The following is an 18,408-nucleotide window of genomic DNA, read 5'->3' on the forward strand; positions in this document are numbered from 1 at the left end:
TACCATAGCCCTGCAGCCCCCTCACGGTGTGATGAAACACGTGTCGGCTGGCTACTATTTTCTGTACTGACCAATACTTGACCTACAAACAAACTTTCATTCACACGAACCTTTGTATCTGGCATTTTTTGAACTTTGAAGTATCAATTCTCTCTCAAGCAAATTTACTAGTCCTCACATTAGGACTACAGACTATACTTGCGTGTGCACAGGATTTGTTCTTCTTCCCTTTTGGTTTAGGCCTCCCTACACCATCTCAGGGGTTGTTTTTCTTTGGGTTTGTGTTCCCCTGTCCTGTTTTTGCACCGCGTGCCTACCGCACAACCATCTCAGCAGCAAGATCACACTGCTCAGAGCGCCACTGCTTCCTGCTCTCTTAACGCAAACCCATTCTCTCTCAAAAACTTATGTCCTCCTGGGGGCTTGTGGGGTTCAGTTTCTCCTCCGTACTTGCTCCAGCAACATCCATTGTGCTTCGCTGTTGTTTGGCATTTGTTTTTTTCTACTTTTATGATGATTTTTCCCACCTGTGAATTGCAGGCCTGCCGCTGGTTTTTGCTGATTTTTGTATCACGAATGGCTTCATCGCAGCTTTTTTTGCATTTGTGTTTCGCATTTTTGCGGCATCGCGTTAGTTTTAACACAGTCTTTTGACGTGTTATCATGAGCCTATCACATGGTACCGCCGTGTTGTGAATACTTAGTTAACACAACATCATTTTCCAGTGATAGACTGCGATGTTAAATGTTGCATTAAGCTAATTTTGCGATAGTTATCACACATTCTTGAGAATATTCCCCTACATTTACCATTGGTTGGAGACATGGGTTTGTCTACAACTACTTTTTTTGAGTAGGTAAGATTGTTCGAGGCATTGCTAAGAGTACTACAATAGGAAGGGTTAGCATCTAGCCATGAAGGTGAGACAATGGATTGTCAATTAGACAGTGAGCACCTTAGGTAGCAAGGTACGATGTCTGGTAATTACACTAGTTCAATACTTTGCAGCCACCTTCACTATAATTTGGACAGAGCATTTAGTATGAGATTCTGGCTTTCATATTGTTCCAGAGAAACTCGGAAGTAACTTTGTCAACCAATGAAAAAACATGAGTTGAAAAGATGTACTGGTAAAATGATAAGAATTGTATTAACAGAGTAATCATTATTTTCAGTGTTTGCATCTAACCCTTTGTGATATGTGTTAAGGGGACCAAGAAGAACTTTGACTTTCTCAATTGTTTTGTGTCTATTGTTTTATACTGATTCTGTCAGGTCATTACAGAACCAAATACCCGAGTACTTAATTGCCAGTGCAAACCTGTGTTACTAATACAGATGGGGTGACAGAGAGAGTTAAGAGGAAATACCTCTGTTTTATCTTTGCTTACTGAGTATCCTGAGAATTTGGAGAATTTGTGAATGATGTTCAAAATGGCTGGAATAACTATCTACTTGTACAGTGAAAATGTAAATATCTTAAGTGTACACTGCTGTTTTGAGACAGGAATTGTGAAAGCAAAAATCTTCAATAGCCACAACATTGTTTAGTAGTGGTAGAAGAGGAGCAATTGCCAAGAAAAATAAAAGAAGAGATATCAGACGTACTTGATGAGTGCCTTGTTGGAGTGTAAATGAATCTGATGTGAAACATGCCCTTCATATTCTAGCAGAGGAGTTAGCATGTAAGGCTACAATGACATCAAAACTAACATACCAGCCCAATTTAGTAGATTACAAAACTATATAGCCTCAATTAAGGCAGAGCATCGAGATGAGGGAAAATAACTTGCTACATCTGAAGCCCAATATGGTGTGAAAAACTGTGAGTGAGCAATGTATTTCACATTTCCTTCGTTGAGGATAGCGAAAATCTCAGGAGTAAGCTTGTAGAGGGGTGGGTCATGCTTCTTGGGGGTTTCAGATTTGTTCTCTAGAAATGACTTAGGTTCATTAAAAGTCTTGGCTTTGTCATTGAAAAGAATCCTAGATCTTGACGGACTGATGTAGTAGATTTGAATAGATTTTTTAATGAGTGTCTTCCTGAGGATGAGAAAAGCTTTTCTTTGTGTAACATTGTCCCTAAAAAAATCCTGTGCAATGCGTCTGTGTCTCAAAGGTTTGAAAATAAAAGGTCTTTGCGAGTTTTAGCTCTTGGGATTAAAGTTGGAAAACAATGAGCAAGCTCCAAGTTAAACTCCTTAGCAAAGGTGATGTTCAATGTCGATGGAATGCACACCTCTAGAAATTCAGTCGTCAAATGAGCTTCATCCTCAGAACCTTCTGGTAATCCAAGAATTCTATGATTGCTCTGTCTGTTGCAATCTTCCAGATCAGTGATCTCACATTTGAGGCTTGCTCTCAAAGAATCGGATTTCCGGATTTGCTTCCCTTGAAGGCTGTTACGGTCTTCAAGAGCACTGATCCTACCCTCCACATTGTTGATTCTAATGTTTAGGTGTTTGAGGTCTTTCGTAATTCTAGACAACTTGACTTTTAGTAAGTCAAGTTGGTCTTGGTGTTTTAGCTCACATCATACACTATGTTTAATGTATCCAAAATGGCCTCTAGCTCATGGTCTGCCTTGTCTTATATCAGGCAGTTAGGAGTTGGAGGTTACTACTTGGATCTTTTCCAATTGTCTTTAACATCTTTTTATTTGTGATCTTTAAGTTCTACCATGGTGTAAAAATCCTGTTAAGGACCAAAGATCATAAAAAGAAGAACCAACCCCTATTACAAATGTAGTTAGGAAAACAAGAGAAGGCTTACACAGGGTTCATTTATGTAGCATGGAGTAGAAAGCATTTCAACTAAATCCCAGTTAAGCTTGTGCATCCATTACCTGCGATTATGCAAAACCACAAACCCGAATTAAAATAAATAGTGCATTGCAGGCTTGTAGTGCAGTTGTTGATGTGTTATAGGAGCTACTGTGGGGGCCAGCAGCACATATAAGGCAGGTATCAGGGGCTCACAAGTCACTGAAGAACCAGGTGATAAGGAGACTGTGATCATTCAGATGAAGCGATGAAGCGCAATCCCCACAATTGAAGTGCGTATGAGCACACAAAAATTGCTAAGGAGGAACTAATGGGGTCGCGGAGCACAGAGAGCGAACAGGTGGGAGATTGAGCCCCTCAGGCCCACATCAAACAGAGCATGATATATATGAGTGTCTGTGAGGCAGTTGCTTTTGTGGCAATAATATCAACCGATATGTAGCATTCGGGTGCGGTGCTCAGGACCTCGGCATCCTTGTGGCTTCATTTGTGCATCTGTCAAAACCAAGAGGCCAAGTGCACAGGGTACCGTGCCAGGCGCCTTGAAATGGAATGGAATCAGCACAAAGGCAGGGATACCTTCCTGCACAACAACGATCCTAAGAGGCAAATTCCTCTTTCTATGAGAAATGCTTCTGTTGGAAAGAAGTACTTTTTTGACACACAGTCTTTGTAAATCTGATTTGCTCCACAATACATGGGCAGATTCATGGGAGTGCCCATGCACCACCCATTAAACGCCTACCAGATGTAAAGTAACACAAGGTAGCCCTCTGTGCTGCCTTGGGTAACTTTGCATTCATGAAAGCATCAAAGTCACGCAAATTGTCTTTACGCAGCTTGTTAGATGCCAGAATAGATTTTTCATCGAGGCTGCACCACAGAAGTGATACAACCCCCAATATCTTATAAATTCCTGGTTCTAATTGTTAGGCAGCATAGGGCTCACACCTAACTTTTCACACACTCACAAAACAGGTAGAGGAGAGGGAGTAGTAGTACTAACTTACCACATGCAAACAGGTACACTAAGGGCACGGGTGACACAGATACAACTTACAGATCAAGAAGCTAGAACAATTTATTGCTCTCAACTTGCTGTACACAGCTGGTATTTCTGTTGTGAAACATTAACATATTCAAACTTCACATTTCCATGTAAGGCTCTTTGCCAGGTTGCCATGGGTTTTAACCATAGGCATTAATTTAAAACAATAGAAGGTTCAATAAAACGAATTGTGTACATGATGTTCAAAATCCATCTGGCTTTAGAAATGCAGCGCTTCCCTTCCAAAAGGGCACTCCATCTAGTTTTTAAGATTGCTTACACACATTTGGCAAATTTTCTGGCAATTCTTGCAAAGAAAGTCATATTACAATGTATTTCTACATTAAAAAGGTTTGATGGGTTATTGGACTGCATAATGTTTAAGCACCTAGGAATGGAAGCATGCAGTGCCCACCCATATCATTACCAATGAGGGCAGAAATAACACCCTGTGCCTTCTGGACTTTATGTAAGAAGCAGACAGAACCCAGAGAGAGTAGACACTATGCCCCTCATTTGAGTAATCATGGTAAACCCATTTTGGCCACAAATGTGTCCTTAAGGTGAAATCAAGATTGTTTATGATTTGTTTGCAAACAATGAACCTCACAGTTTCTTTCCTTGTGAACAATGGTTTCTAGGCAAGGACATGTTAAGGATGTTTGGGGACCTGGACAAGATATATTTTGGGATAACTTTGAATTTAATTTAGGATCATTCAAGCCCCTGTGATGCCAAACAACACTGAAGTATATGTTAAACCTTCAGAAAAGCAGGATAAAATAATTCAAAAGGTCGAGCTGCCTGGTGCTTGCCAGCTCAGTAGTACCAAAATAAAGTTTGAACAAGCAGTGATAAAGCCATTTTGTCAGGTTGGATTTCGATTTCTGTACTTGCAACAACAACATCTAATGTGTACTTCAGTGTCTAACCTGCTTGTAACTCCAATTGTCTGAAAAATATGCTAAGGGGGACTTTTTAGATGTTTAGTGTACTAGTGTATAATTTAAAGTAAGACATATGCACATAATACTTGAAGTTAGAGCTTTACTTGCTGAATACTTGTAATCATAAATATATCCCCCTCACTACTGGTGTTCTTGCTTCAACAGTTAAAATAAAGCTCAACTCTGACGATTTTCACAGTTCCATTGGAAAGAAATTGAATAACTTCCTTTTCATTGCCCTTCCTCTGCCTTGGCTCTCTTCTCCTCCATTAATGTATGGACTTCTCTTTCCAGGCAGTTACATGTGACCCTTCTGAGTAAGACAAATGGAATGGGGCAGGATACAAGAGATGGGAAGAACAGAAGAGAAGAGAAGAGAAGAGAAGAGAAGAGAAGAGAAGAGAAGAGAAGAGAAGAGAAGTGAAATGTGAGGGTAGAAATAAAGATAACATAAATTGATCTATGAGGTAGGGAGAGAAGTACAGTAGATACAATAGGTGATGTAGCTGGAAGGAAATATTAGGAGAGGTAGAAAGAGGAAGATCTAGGTAGAGAAAGAGGGGCAAAGAAATAGGTAAGAAAAGTACAGTAGCCCAAGAGGTGCGGTAAAGTGAGAGGTAATGTAGAAAAGGGGGAATTAAACAGAGATGAAGGCAGCAAGAAGTAGAAGTAGACCGAGAGACTTGAGGAAAAACAAAGAGATGCAAAGTAAAGAGAACACAAAGAGAAGAGGTATAGAAAAAAAGCTCAAATAAAGCGAGTAGTGGGGAAGAGAGAAAGGTAGAGAAAGGCATGATGGGTGGAAGGAGACATGTGGTGTAGAGGGAAATGAAGATGTTGAGAGATGTCAAAGGTGAAATAAATATATTTAGGAAAGGAGAATTAATACTTATGGACCTAAACAATAAATAGGATATGGCATGATCAATAACAAAGGAACATATCTAGTGCCCAATAGACAACAGTTAGTTCTTATCAAATGTATTTAAATTTTGTCATAAGGATTATTTGACACCAACAATAGCATTAATAGAATTTTGTGGTCCAGTATCAATTCTATTACTGTGGTCGGATATTGTTCCTGATTGTCACAGTTTATAAAGTTCAATAATGACTTTGTAATTCATTAAATCAAGGGACAAATTTAAACAAAGAGAACAACAATCGATGATGACATGGCTGTAAATTCTTGTAGTTGAGCGATGTGCCTTACACAGAGGCAGAGATTGATGGTGAGGTAGAGAGCTCTATTAAGAAAGGGATTTAGAGAGAAAGTTGAGGTGGAGGGGTCAGTTGAAATGAAGAATGAGGTCCAGAGAGAGAGAGATATTTGTATATCAGAGATGGAAAGGTGAAGGTGCGGATGCTAAGGAAACTAGGAAGGCGAATAGAGATAGCCGGAAAGGAGAATGATATTTAAAGAGATGAAGGAAAGGGAACAGAGATAGAATGAGGGAAATATGATGTGAAGAGGTGAGGTGGTGATCTAATAATGATGTAAATTGAGAGGTTAGGTAGTCAGAGAGACAAAGCAATACCTATGTGGTGAGGTAGTGAAGAGATGTTCGGTAGAGAGTGAAATAAGAAAGACATGTGAGGCAGGGTAGGTAGGTGGAGAAAGGGCTAGGAGAGTGATAGAGATAAGAAAGGTAGCAGAGACATGGAGAGAGATAGGCAAAGTAAAGATAGAAATGACGTTCCATGAAAAGAAAAGTGAAGTAGATGGAGGAGAGCTACAGGAAGGTCAGATGAAAAATGTGTAATGAGGTAGAAAGGGATAAGTTAGAGAGAAAGCTGAGGGAGGGATAGGGGATCAAGAGGGACAGACACCGATATAGACACTGATAAGGATACATAAAGGAGCACGGTCATGAAAGAGAGGTAGAGATGAAGTGAATTGAGGTATTTTGGTTATATTGATGGAGTAGTGATGTAGACGATAGTGAGGTAGTGAGAGCTGGAGGAGACAGAGAGAGGATTATGGTACATACAGAGGTGGAGATATAGAGAATTTAAGGGGCAGGATGAGGTGAGGTGAAATAAAGAGACAGAAATGACAGAGAGATCCGGAAAAAAGCCACCAGCTGCTGGAGAGTGAGAAGAGTAAGGAAGAGCAAGCCAGGCATGCACATCATTGGGCAGATTTGTTTTAGAACAACGCATGGCAGCAGCTAAAGTCGCTGTGCTCAGTTTCACAAAGTGAGAAAGCAGCACAGAGCCAATTTTTAAGAATGGCCTATTGCTATTTACAGTTTACTGGTGGGAGTGTGAGCTGAGAGGTAACAGTAAAACACTGAGGGTCATGGATGGATATGAAGGGGTATGAACAATCACTGAATGTATCCTAAGGTGTAAGACAGTGCTGTTGCTAATTGATGTTGATGTTATTGTAAAATTCTCAATGAAAAGATGTCAATAAAAATCAAATGTTCTATTGCTGATCACTATGTCTATGCTAGTGCATACCCTTTGCACCATTGTGTGGAGCTGTGTGTGTGTGTTGTCAAGCATGGCTGTAATATATGTGATTGCGTAGAAAAACAATTTCATGGAATACAATGAAACTGAGATGCAATTTTATCTAAACTGCTTATAGCTTCTTTAAACCATTTGTTATTATTTTTTAAATAAATATATAACTTAGTGTTTAGCTCCATTATGCTAAATATACCTATTTATAAATATGGATAGTATATTTTGCACACTATAAACAGGAATGTAGGCCAAGACGTATAGTTAAGGGATATTTATCCGCCCCTCACTATCTGTTTAGCTCTGATAGGCTACACATAGTCCCTGTGGAGTAGAATATTGTTTTGTATTATAAATGTATTTTATCCTGGTGTTAAGATCAGTATGATTTGATATATTGACATTTTCTTCTTTTTTGTATATTTTTATGTGGAACTCATTGGAGTTCTGAATCATAAATAAAAATGAAATGGCATAACCAATTCATAGAATGTCTTTTTGGTCGAAATTGGCTTTTGAATACTTATTGTTTAAGTGTAAATGCAATGGTTGAAGGTCTTACTTGCAGAAACAACTCTATTGGAAGTATTTATTTCCGGGGATAATATTTCATATTTATATCTTTCACATTGTCAAGAATTACTTCAGATGTTTTTAATTTGCTGACCCGTCACCACCCGCAAACATCATCTAATGCTGACCCCTCACAATCCCCAAACACTATAAGTCCCTGCCCCCAAAAATTCCTCACCACACCTAAACTACACTCATTCCTGAAGCCTCAAAGCAGTTTGTACCTCAAGAATCCACCTTCACTGAACCATATAATCACTGCCTACTCCTGACTCCACCGATTAAAAAAAACGAAAAAAACTCTTTTTGTGCCGAAACCCAACCCATCCCAAACCCCTCAAAACACTTCAGCACTCAAACAATCCACCCATCCATGAACCCTAAAAAAGCATCACCTCCTTTAAACACTAGCCATACTTGACCCATAACAACTCCTCTTCACTGAACCCTAAAAACCCCTTTCTACATCTAAACACCACCCATCCCTAAATCCTTAACACCCCTCATCACCATAAACTCCACCCCATCCTCAGTCCTAAAAAACATTTCACCATCCCAGCCACTTTCTATAATTAAATCTTAAAAACCCATCACAAGCCCTAAACTCCACCTACCCATGAACCCCCAAACCCTCAACACCATTACACTCCACCCATCACTGAAACCCAAAAACACTCCACAGACCTAACCACAGCCCATCTGTGAACCCTAAAAACCCCACCTCTACACTCCACACATCTCTGAACCCTAAAAAACGTTTTCTATACTTGAACTCCAATTATTCCTGACGCCTAAAAACCCATCATCAAGCTAAGCATTGCCCAGCTCCAAATCCAAAACACCCCCAAAGTAGTCCTAAACTCCACCCAAGTTACATTTTTTGGATTTGCCTCTAAAATGATCTTTTCTTTAAAATGTTTCCTTTAATTTTCGATGCATTTGTATTTCCATAAACGTCTTTAGTAGATCAGTATTTACATCGAAATAAAAAAAAAGCTAGGGGTGCTTGTGCTAATGCACTCAAGTAATTCTCCCTCGACACAAAGAGCACCAAGCTCTATTTATGCTGAGAAAAAGTCACCTTCCCAACGCAAAATACATTTTGCACTGGGAAGTGAATACCCTTGCAAGTGTTTGCACTGCTTACACCACTCAGTATGATGTTTAGCCTACGCAAATCATTAGGAACTGTGACTCTATGTTTGTGTTAACAACCCTCAGATGTGAAATTAAAACATATTTTGTTTTTTATGATAGACGTTATTGTGGTAGGAATTCACCTGCCTACTCACTTTACTTACTCTTGGAAAGTGGGGGGCCTGAAAAAAAGAGAAAAACATACACGAACAATGATTTCAGCAGTTATTTCCCATTCCCTTTGTTTAAACGTAATGCATGTGATAATACCTCATGCTGAAATTATCACACCACATAGCATCAATGCATTGGGGTGGGTATTACCGCAGCAGTGTTCCAAGTTTGCTAATGATAACAAGTTTTAGCACCAGAAAGGTGTGCACTTACTGGCTACCTACGGAGCGCTAACTGTACATACCAGGAACAAATCTGATGAAGCGCACAGTGATGTAGCCTCCAAGAACTAGTGTGCCAGAGTAAAGCCCTAGCATGCCTCTCTAAACTCAGGAAAAGTCAGAAACAAGAAAACACATTGACTGTCCTCGGATACAATATGGCACAATTCAAGAAAGTCACAGATGATATATACACATTATCCGGACTTCGAGACTAAAGAAACAGAAATTGGAAACTAGTCAAACAAAATAGAAGCAGTCTGATTGACTATTGCTAACGTAAGTTGAAAACCAGACCTTCGAACCGTAAGCTAACAGCATTTGAATTATAGTTTAGTGTCCTCTATAAAAGATGCGGTCTTGTAGTGGAAGCTGAATAGAAGGTTATTTCTTTCTCTGTACCAGAGAAGGGCAAAATATGAATCCCGTAAATCTGATGTACAGAAGTTCCTCATTGAAGTACAGTTGCTTGGTTTGCTTGTCAAGTACTGAGAAATATACCTGGGCAGAAATGTGAATGAAAAAGGTTTGTCACCTGTGAAACTGATCAACTAATAAAGAATTATAAAGACTCCTTATTTTGGACATATTCAAGGCACATAAAACACCAGCAGTGAATGTCATAAACCTGATCTGGAGGTTAAACCTTTTTTGGAGCAATTACATCAGAGGAAGGATCATTACTACAGCAATGTATGGGACCCATATTAATAGTGTAACAGGGCAAAGCAAAATGACGTCTGTATTTGAGCCCATAGTAGAGCCTCTACCTTTTCAATAGGACCAGGTGAAGTTCTTAAGGTTTTTCTTTTCCTGCACATGCAATGAAATTTTATTTTTCATTTAGCAATTCCTTCACGACGTTTGATAAGTTAACAGAGAGTAGGAAAACACGTCTAAGACGTTTTGCTGGAAATATATATTTATATCACATTTAATTTTATCATCAAGAGTTCTCCCGGAGAATGCTCTAACAAGAAAAAATGCAAGCACATCCTTTTTATTTATTTTTTGTTTTATAGGCACTTTTCTCTTGCACAGAAAGTTGGCAAACTCGGTATTATTTGCAAACTGCGTGAATTGAAATGTCCAAACTTTGCCCACATTTGAGGGCTCCTTTTTAAACTTGCCCACCCCAACATGTACAAACAATATGCTGTGGAAATGTATTTAATTTAATTCACTCTCACACTTCTAATTATTAAGTTGGTCGGGAATTCACATCTGTATTCTGACTCATTTTACTGTGAGATTCTCAATTAAGTTTAAGTTTAAGTTTAAAGTATTTGTAGAGCGCAACGTACACCTGTGCGGTTTCTTGGCGCTGAGATAGCAAACAACCTACTTGGCGGAGTCAATCGCTGAGACATGGGCTGAAGGAAGGGAAGGTTTAAGACAGAAAGGCCTGAGTAAATAAAAATGTTTTCAGGGATTTGCGAAAAATGGAATACTGGGTGAGGGACCTAAGATGGAAGGGGAGGGAATTCCAGAATACAGGGGCGAGGGTAGAAAATTTAGAGCCGCCCTGTTTTTTTTTCCTGTAACGAGGGACAACCAAAAGATGTTGGGCTGAGGAACGAAGGTCTCTGCCGGGAACGTAAGATTTGATGGCTGAAGATATGAAAATAGGGGCCAGGCCAGTCCTGGCCTGAAAAGCCATGCAGCCTAGTTTGAACAAGGTGCGTTCCCAGACGGGGAGCCAGTGAAGGGTCTTCAAGAGGGGAGAGGTATGATGGAATTTGGGGAGATCGAAAGCAAGGCGGGCCGCCTGGTTCTGCACCAGTTGTAGCTTGCGCAAGCTGTACTGAGGGATGCCATTGAACAAGACATTCCCGTAGTCCAGGCGGGACAGGACCAGTGCGGACATGATCAATTTGAGTGCAGAGAAAGAAAAAAAGCGAGAAATGGAGCGGATAGTACGAAGAGTGAGAAAGCAAGAAGAAACCACCGAACCTATCTGGGAGTGAATAGTGAGTTTGTCATTAAGCTTAATGCCTAGAGTCTTAACAGATGGGACTGGGGTGGGGGGAGGACCAAAGGAAGGGGGCCAAAATAGAGAGCTCCAGGGACTGGAGCAACCACCCGTAACCACAAGTTCCGTCTTATCGGGATTGAGCTTCAGGTGGTTGAAGTTCATCCAGTCCCTGATGAAGGATAGAGTAGATTGAAAATTAGAAATAGAGTCAGAGGAAGAGGACAGATTAAAGATGAGCTGGAGGTCATCGGCATAATTATATACCGTGACCTCCAGCTGCTGGAGAGCAAAGATAAGAGGGGAAATGTAGAGATTAAACAATAAAGGAGACAGAGAAGAACCCTGGGGTACTCCGCACTGGACCTGGCAGGGGGTAGCTGAAAACTCCCCGAGATGAACCGCCTGGGTCCGGTCCCTCAGGAAGGAAGAGAGCCAAATGAGGGCTGAGCCTCCTATGCCCTCCGCCCTGACACGGGAGAGTAGGATGGAATGGTCCACCGTGTCAAAAGCGGCGGACAAGTCAAGGAGGACCAGCGCCTGAGGTTGACCTACGTCCATACCTTCTCTGAGGGTGTCGAGCACTGACACCACCACTGACTCTGTCGAGTGCTTAGGTCGAAACCCAGCCTGGCAAGAGGCCAACATCCCATTCTCCTCGACAAAGGAGCTGAGCGCAGAGGTGACATGTCGCTCAAGCACCTTGCCTAGAAAGGGTAGCAGGGAGATGGGGCGATAGTTAGCCAACACAGAGGGATCGGCTCCTGTTTTTTTTAAAATGGGAACAATGGAGGCGGATTTTAGTGACTGAGTCACAACCCCTTGGGCCAACGAGTCATTAAGGAAACTGAGAGGAGGCAGGGTACAAACAGAGTAAATCTGCCGTAAGATGTGTGCCGGGCAGATGTCTGCGGGGGAACCGGATTTGATTTTGGGGAGAAGAGAGAGGAAAATTTCCTCAGAGAGAGGGGGAAAAGAGTTGAGAGAAGCTGGGGCGGGGGGTGGGTGGGGGTCCACGAAGAGAGGGGAAGGGGGGAATGTTAGATTTGATTGTAGCGATTTTTTCTACGAAGTAGGAGTTCAACGAGTCGCAGAGTTTCTGAGAGGGAGGGGGCTTTAATGAAGTCCTATCAGAGAAAGCCAGGTCGTGGGTGATGGCGAAAATCTCCTTCGGTTAATTCTCAGCCGCCAGAATTTTAGCCGAGAAGTAGGCTTTCTTGGTCTCTATAATGTTTTTTTTGTAGGTCCCTAGGAGAAGGACGTAGCGGGACTTGGAGATAGGACAGTAGTCCAGTCTCCATCTGCGTTCTGCCTGTCGAACCGTGAGCTTCTGCTCTTTCAGTTCTTTGCTAAACCATCGATTGGCATCTTTAGGGCGCCTAATCGAGGTGCGCCGAAGAGGAGCCAAGCAGTTGCTTCCATTCGTAAGCCAAGAGTCGATGGCCTTGGCTTGAGCTGCAGACGCCAAGCCCAACAGAGAGGGAGAGGAGGCCAAAAGTGAAGAGGTGAGGTCCGACAAGTTGGCCTTGCCCCAGTTGCGAGCCCATGAGTTTTTGGTATGAGTGAGTGTCTTAATCGGGCAGAGGCTAAGGGAAAAGGAAATTAAAAAGTGATCAGACCAAGTGCATGGGGTAACAGTAAGTGAAGACATGGGACAGTTGAGAGACCAGACTTGGTCTAGAATGTGACCGTGAATATGGGTGGGGGTATGGACTAGGGAAGTGAAATTGAGTGACAGGAGGATTTCGGAAAATTCCTTGGATGAGGCGCATTCCTTAGGGTCCGTAGGCCAATAGTTGAAGTCCCCGAGGACCAAAACCGAGGCATAATTGACGGCCAGGGTGCCAAGTAAATCTTGAAAAGCGGGGAGAAAAGACGGAGTGGGTTGAGGTGGACGATAGGCCAGCACGATGGCTAGGTGAGGGGAGAAAGAGGTGGAGCGGACCACAAGGTGGTCAATTCCTCCCAGGAGGGGTGAGGGTAGAATCTGGAACTGGAAATCAATACGGGCGATGAGGGCAACGCCTCCACCCGTTTTCCCGCCAGGACGGTCAGCACGGATAGAGTAGTAGGTCGAGGGAAGGGCAGCCAGTAGAGACGGAAGAGAAGTCTCAGAGAACCAAGTCTCCGTTAAGAGTAGGAGATCAGGTTTGTCCGTATCTAAGAGTATAAATAATTCCTTGTGATGTTTAATGGCTGACCTAGTGTTTAATAGGTTAATAGACAGTGGGGGAGAGCGGGGGTCAGAGATGGGCAATAAGTGGGGAGCTGACGGGGCGACAATAGGAAGGGGACAGCCTTGTGGACAGGCACGACAGGGAGAATGACAACCCATATTGATGGTCCGTTGAATAGTGCAGGGGTTGAGGGGCCAATGGCCTTGTAGGAGGGTCAAGTCCGCTGAAGAGTATCGGATGGGAGGACCAGGGGTAATGGCCCCTTGCCCCGGCCAGCCGCGGACGGGCGCAGACGGGCTTAACTCTGGCGCGACTCCGGCGCGCCTACGTCGCGCCCGCTGCGCTCGTCCGCTGCGCTGACACATAGTGGTCGTTTTAGTAGCCGTGTGACTAGGGGGGTGTGGCTAAGGTGAGGCAGGCCGATCACCCAACCCAAGATGGCGCCCGCAGTCGAGAATGACTGGCTTCAGGTGGACTAACAAGTAATTGTGGCGGCTCGTAGTCAGCGGGCCACAGGGGGGAGATTAAAAAAGACAATGTCCTTACTAGCGATCAGCAGGACAGATGAGGAGAGAAATTAAAAATAAAGTTGCTCGTAATCAGCAGAGACGAGCAGGGTTTTAGGTTAAAAACAGCAGCAGCACATGCGCACGAGCCCTCTGCCACCGGGCTGCGAGCTATCGCTGGAGAGGAGGGAAGGAGGGTCCTTAGTAGCCGTGTGACTAGGGGGGTGTGGCTAAGGTGAGGCAGGCCGATCACCCAACCCAAGATGGCGCCCGCAGTCGAGAATGACTGGCTTCAGGCGGACTAACAAGTAAGTTTGGCGGCTCGTAGTCAGCGGGCCACAGGGCGGAGATTAAAAAAGACAATGTCCTTACTAGCGATCAGCAGGACAGGTGAGGAGAGAAATTAAAAATAAAGTTGCTCGTAATCAGCAGAGACGAGCAGGGTTTTAGGTTAAAAACAGCAGCAGCACATGCGCGCGAGCCCTCTGCCACCGGGCTGCGAGCTATCGCTGGAGAGGAGGGAAGGAGGGTCCTTAGTAGCCGTGTGACTAGGGGGGTGTGGCTAAGGTGAGGCAGGCCGATCACCCAACCCAAGAGGGCGCCCGCAGTCGAGAATGACTGGCTTCAGGCGGACTAACAAGTAAGTGTGGCGGCTCGTAGTCAGCGGGCCACAGGGGGGAGATTAAAAAAGACAATGTCCTTACTAGCGATCAGCAGGACAGGTGAGGGGAGAAATTAAAAATAAAGTTGCTCGTAATCAGCAGAGACGAGCAGGGTTTTAGGTTAAAAACAGCAGCAGCACATGCGCGCGAGCCCTCTGCCACCGGGCTGCGAGCTATCGCTGGAGAGGAGGGAAGGAGGGTCCTTAGTAGCCGTGTGACTAGGGGGGTGTGGCTAAGGTGAGGCAGGCCGATCACCCAACCCAAGATGGCGCCCGCAGTCGACAATGACTGGCTTCAGGCGGACTAACAAGTAAGTGTGGCGGCTCGTAGTCAGCGGGCCACAGGGGGGAGATTAAAAAAGACAATGTCCTTACTAGCGATCAGCAGGACAGGTGAGGAGAGAAATTAAAAATAAAGTTGCTCGTAATCAGCAGAGACGAGCAGGGTTTTAGGTTAAAAACAGCAGCAGCACATGCGCGCGAGCCCTCTGCCACCGGGCTGCGAGCTATCGCTGGAGAGGAGGGAAGGAGGGTCCTTAGTAGCCGTGTGACTAGGGGGGTGTGGCTAAAGTGAGGCAGGCCGATCACCCAACCCAAGATGGCGCCCGCAGTCGAGAATGACTGGCTTCAGGCGGACTAACAAGTAAGTGTGGCGGCTCGTAGTCAGCGGGCCACAGGGGGGAGATTAAAAAAGACAATGTCCTTACTAGCGATCAGCAGGACAGGTGAGGAGAGAAATTAAAAATAAAGTTGCTCGTAATCAGCAGAGACGAGCAGGGTTTTAGGTTAAAAACAGCAGCAGCACATGCGCGCGAGCCCTCTGCCACCGGGCTGCGAGCTATCCAATTGCCCGTACATGTTATAGTACCCTCTTTTTCTGCCTTGTGTATCATGCTCCTAATGTATTACTTATTACATGGGCAGCACAGGGCATAAACACAATAGTCAGAATTACAGGTAAGGTGTTTAGCTTTTTTATATGGTTACTGGCCTGACGGAAACTGCATCTGCTTGTGATTTACACTATACTTAAAGGCTGTGCACCTACCACAGGCGAAAAAGCCTTGCATATCTGTCTTACTTCCTTGTGATTTCAAAAGACTATGGCTTAGTGTATCTTGCAGGGAAGTACTTCTTCTAAAGGTGACTTCTGGGCGATCTCCAATATGTTTGGCTAGACACCCATTGGCCTAAAGTACCTGCCAAAACTGTTTTACATTGTGTTTCACCTCCCAGGCATTGCTATGGTAGGTAGTAACAAACCTGAGAGGTTGCGGGTCATGCATACTTTTTATTAGGTGTCAATAACTCATCTCTCTTGACTTTGAAAGCCTTGGTCTGGGCCTGTTCCACTCTCTTCATGAAGTAACTTTTTTTCCAGGGATCTACTCATCATGGTTGTCAGTTCCTCTTGGACAGGCTGCTCTGAAGTTCCGTTTGCTCTGCACAGTTATCCATACGGTATGCTCGGTATCAGATTTGTCGGATGGCAGCTGCTGGCAGGAAGCATGCTATTTCCTGCTGTCTCTTTACGGAATAGGTTACTCTCAATCTTTATGTCCTGCATCTCTAATTGCAGATCCAAAAATTCTATTTTAGTCTGATGTATATGACTAAATAAATGTAAATTTAAGAGAGTTATCTTTAAGGATGTTGACAAACTCATAAGCTCTATCCATACTTACATTCCAGATTCAAGAAGATGTCGTCAATATAATGTACCCTGGGGATGACATGCCCGTCAAACTGATGGATGTTGCTGACCACCTGATCCTCCCAACTGCCCAGGTAAAGACCTGCATTGCTAGGGGCAAAGCAGGTGCCCATCACCATCCCCTGGGTTTGTCTCTGAACCTTGTTGTAAAAAATGAAAAGGTTATTAGTAAGGCACACCCATATCAAGAAACATCCCAGTATGGAGAAGGCACAATAAGGATCACACACTAATCAAGTGCTTACTAGCCTTAGTTTCTCGATCGTGTGGTATACTAGTATAAAGACTGTTGACATCTAGACTTATTAGCAAGAAACAGTTTTCCATATAATGCCTTCTATTAATCCTAGGAAATCCCCTTCTTTCGTGTGACGGAAGTGATTCAACAAAGGGTCTTGGAAATAATTCCACAAACCTAGATGTGTTTTCTAGTATACTCCCCCTTGAGGAGACAATAGGTCGCACTGGGGGAGTTCATAGGGTTATTATGAAGTTTAGGCAAGGAGTAAAATGCTGGAGTTTTTGGAAAATGACATCTAAGGAATTGATATTCCTCCCACTTGGTCAAATTTTACTCCCTCCAATCAAAGAGTCTGTCATTTTCGTCACCAGTCTACTAGATAGTTCCTGATTTTCTATGTCACTCATCTGTCTGTATTCCTCTTTAAGATACATCTCAAACGGTCAAACCACAAAATTACCACCTTTGCAAGATTTCTTTATTATAATCTGATCATTGTTCTGTAGCTCTCTAATGGCCTAGTAATGTCTGTTTTCTAGCTTACTCAAGTCCAGGATCTTTCTGAATCTGATTTTTTTTAAATCCTTTGATCACACCTCATTCAAACACATCTGTTGCATCACTGCCCATTGGTGGCACAAATATTGATTTGCGTCTAAAGCCACTTATTTATTTATTTATTTAATTCATTTATAGAGCGCATGGTTACACTACCGGTGTGTCCCCCATGCTGAGAGCTAACACTGAGAGAATATATTGCAACGTGCCTGGTCTGTAAAGGTGTGTGGCCATTTCAGGTCCTATCCTTGAATAGGTTGTGTAAACAGCCACGTCTTTAGCTGTCTACAAGAACAGTTTTCACGTGGTGCAATTCTTAAGTTCATCTCGGTAGGCTGTTCCAGATTCTCGCTGCCTGGTGTCTAAATTAACGTTCCCCCATTCTGGCTCTGAAGATTCTTGGTACAATCACCAGAGCCTTTTCTGATAATCTTAGGCTGCATCCTGCTGAATATTTTGTGATTAAAGAATGCAGATATGTGGGTCCTTTCTTTTGCAAAATGTGGTGGTAGTGGCACATTGCCTTACACACTACCCTCTTTTCCACTGGAAGCCAGTGTAGGGCTTTCAAGGCTTTCTAAGTGTTAGATCTTCTCGTTAGGCTAAGTACCAGACGTGCCGCCTCAGTTTGCACTCTCTAATTTGGACAGACCTTTTTTTGTGGCTCCAAGGTATAGGACATTCCTGTAGTCCAATTGAGATGTTATTATCAAGTGTACAATGGTTTTCCTGGCATTCGGTGGTAAGAGATCTAGTACTTTTTGCAGTGTTTTCATGGCACCGAAACATTTTCCAGCTATCTTTTGTATTTGATTCTCAAATGTCAGCTCTGAGTCAAACCAGACTCAGAGGTTTCTCACTACTGATTTCGGGGACAACATTAACCAAAGTCTATGTATACATGAATCAAATCCAGAAAGGGATCAGAGATGATATTTTCATTTCCTTCTAGTTCATCCATCGTGTGGAGAAACTCAATCTGAATTATTTTCAAATTGGAGGGATCATCTTTTCTTAACTGTATAGTTGAAGGGGGTTTCATGACATACCACTGCTTAAGGTTCAATTTTCTAGTGAAATGGATTACGTCTATGCAGCTTCTGGTATAGTCAAAATGAGATGTTGGGCAGAATGAGAGTCCTAACAATAAAACTTTTATTTGCAAATCAGTTAAAACAAGATTCAAAAGATTTTCCACAGTATTTTTATCCATTATTTTGCTG

Source organism: Lissotriton helveticus, chromosome 2_1, assembly GCF_964261635.1.
Source record: "Lissotriton helveticus chromosome 2_1, aLisHel1.1, whole genome shotgun sequence".
NCBI lineage: Eukaryota > Metazoa > Chordata > Amphibia > Caudata > Salamandridae > Lissotriton > Lissotriton helveticus.